Here is a 3,005-nt window from a genome sequence, read left to right as displayed (position 1 = left end):
GCTGACTTCCTTCACTGAAGCTTGCAGTCAGTTTGAATAACTTCACTTGTTTGTAATGTTGTGCATCAGGAAACAGGTGCAGCAGAGCATGTTTGATAACTTACACACCCAATAGTGCAAGACAGCTATGGTACCGAGATATTGGCTAAATGCCAACATGGAGGAATCATTTACCAGGCTTTAGTACAATCATATGGTCTCACTGCTGCAGTACATATAAACATTCATGCACATGCAGTAAATCCACAACCAATCTCATTTACTATTTATATTATTTTCCTACATTACTTTGTATTACCAGTTCACTGGTCAGAGAGGCAGCTAATGTTGTCATCAAATTATAGACAGAGTAGTAACAACTGCCAGCCACTGTCTGAGGTTTCAAACGGTGCTATTCAATACAACTTCCATACTGGGTACACATATATTCTCTTATAATGATATTTGAAAATAGGGTGAAATAGCTTGTGAAGAATAACGTATTGGGAGGCCCATATTCCTCCAGTTTCCTCACTACATTAAAACTTTCTCATGGACCATTGAACCTCTGTAATAACCAACACTGAACGTCTCATATCAGTGTGGTCAGCCATAAAGGGCTGAGGCTGTGGCTCATATTTTTAACCAAGCCTTTACAATACCTTCAAGATGTCTGTTTCTAAGAGAACACAGCACACCCTGAACGCTCACCAATGAACGGTGAAATATGCAGCGTCTATTTTCAGCATTAATGAGGTCCCTAAACTAGGATAGGAACAGTCAACGGCCCCTCTTTGTTAAAACAAGGTGTATACCAGGTGACTAAAGAATCAGGTGAAGGTTTTAATAGGATAGCAAGAAAATAGGAGGCTTTGAGTGTGGAGGGGCTGTCTTGGATGACATGCCTCGTCAACATTGCGTGGGAGTCTGGGACAGTGTCTAAGGGGTGGCAAACCGGGGTGGTGGTTTGTATGTGCCAACTACAGGGGTATCAAACTTCGCTACGCCAACGTGCTGGAAAGGAGGGTTCGGCCGCACTTTATCACCAATCCTGTTTGTGATATTTATGGACAGGATGTTGAGGCGTAGTCGTGGAGGAGAGGGGTTTGCAGTTCGGTGGCCTGAGGATCTCATCGCTGCATTTTGCAGATAATATGGTCTGTGACCTTCAGCCATCGCTGGATCGGTTCGCAGCCGAGTGAAGCGGTTGGGATGAGGATCAGCACCTCGAAATCTGAGGCCATGGCTCTCAGCAGGAAACCGGTGGATTGCCTACTCCGGGTAGGGATCCGGAAAATCGGAGCAGCATGGGTGGTATTGCATTCGCTTTACCGCACCCTTGTGACGAAAAGAGAGTTGAGCCAGAATGCAAAGCTCTCGATCTACCGGTCGATCTTTATTCCTACCCTCACCTACGGTCATGAAGGTTGGGTCATGACTGAAATTACGAGATTGCGGGTACAAGAGGCCAAAATGGGTTCTCAGGCGGGTGGCTGGTGTCTCCCTTACATACATATAGGGAAGTTGCAGACAATCTTGACAAATGGCAGTCCCCCCAGAGCTACAAAAAATGACTGGAATCGGACAATCCATAATTTCCCTAGGGTGAGAAGCTCACTCATCCGTGAGAGACTCGGAGTAGAGCCGCTGCTTCTTTGCGTTGTTTTGGGCATCTAGTAAGGATGCCACCTTGGCACCTCCCTAGGGAGGTCTTCCAGGCACGTCCAGCTGGGAGGAGACCCCGTGAAGACCCAGGTCTCGGTGGAGAGATTATATCTCCTCACTGGCCTGGGAACGTGTTGTATTTACTGTAATGCAGGTGCTACTGACAGTTATTTGCAACAAATTGTACTGAATTAATATAAGTCATGATTGACATGAATATTAACTGACAGGCTGCTTGTCAATAACCATCCAACTGTGAGTGTAGATGGGTATTAAGATTCGCTGATGATGGTGGCTGCTCATCATCAGTCAGATAAACAACATGTCTTGAAATTGAAACAGACTCAATGTCACAGTGAATAAAGTCACAACAAGACTGTTAAACTGTAATGCATTCATCCCTCAATCTTAATTTACTGCTATCTCATCAAAACACATCAAATGTCATTTGAAAGTTCCATCCATCCATCCATCGTCTACCGCTTATCCGGGATCGGGTCGAGGGGGCAGCAGCTCCAGTAAGGAACCCCAATCTTCCCTTCTCCGGGCCACATCCTCCAGCTCCGACTGGGGGATCCTGAGGCGTTCCCAGGCCAGTGAGGAGATATAATCTCTCCACCGAGTCCTGGGTCTTCCCCGGGGTCTCCTCCCAGCTGGACGTGCCTGGAACACCTCCCTAGGGAGGCGCCCAGGTGGCATCCTTACTAGATGCCCGAACCACCTCAACTGGCTCCTTTCAAAGTAAAGGAGCAGCGGCTCTACTCCGAGTCTCTCACGGATGGCTGAGCTTCTCACCCTATCTCTAAGGGAGACGCCAGCCACCCGTCTGAGAAAACCCATTTCGGCCGCTTGTACCCGTGATCTCGTTCTTTCGGTCATGACCCAGCCTTCATGACCATAGGTGAGGGTAGGAACGAAGATCGACCGGTATATTGAGAGCTTTGCCTTCTGGCTCAGCTCTCTTTTCGTCACAACGGTGCGGTAAAGTGACTGTAATACCGCCCCCGCTGCGCCGATTCTCCGGCCAATCTCTCGCTCCATTGTCCCCTCACTCGCGAACAAGACCCCGAGGTACTTGAACTCCTTCACTTGGGGTAATGGCTCATTCCCTACCCGGAGTAGGCAATCCACCGGTTTCCTGCTGAGAGCCATGGCCTCAGATTTGGAGGTGCTGATCCTCATCCCAACCGCTGCACACTCGGCTGCGAACCGATCCAGTGAGTGTTGAAGGTCACAGACCGATGATGCCATAAGGACCACATCATCTGCAAAGAGCAGCGATGAGATCCTCAGGTCACCGAACTGCAACCCCTCTCCTCCACGACTACGCCTCGATATCCTATCCATGAACATCACGAACA

Source organism: Cottoperca gobio, chromosome 13, assembly GCF_900634415.1.
Source record: "Cottoperca gobio chromosome 13, fCotGob3.1, whole genome shotgun sequence".
NCBI lineage: Eukaryota > Metazoa > Chordata > Actinopteri > Perciformes > Bovichtidae > Cottoperca > Cottoperca gobio.
Note: the sequence above shows the minus strand (reverse complement) of the source record.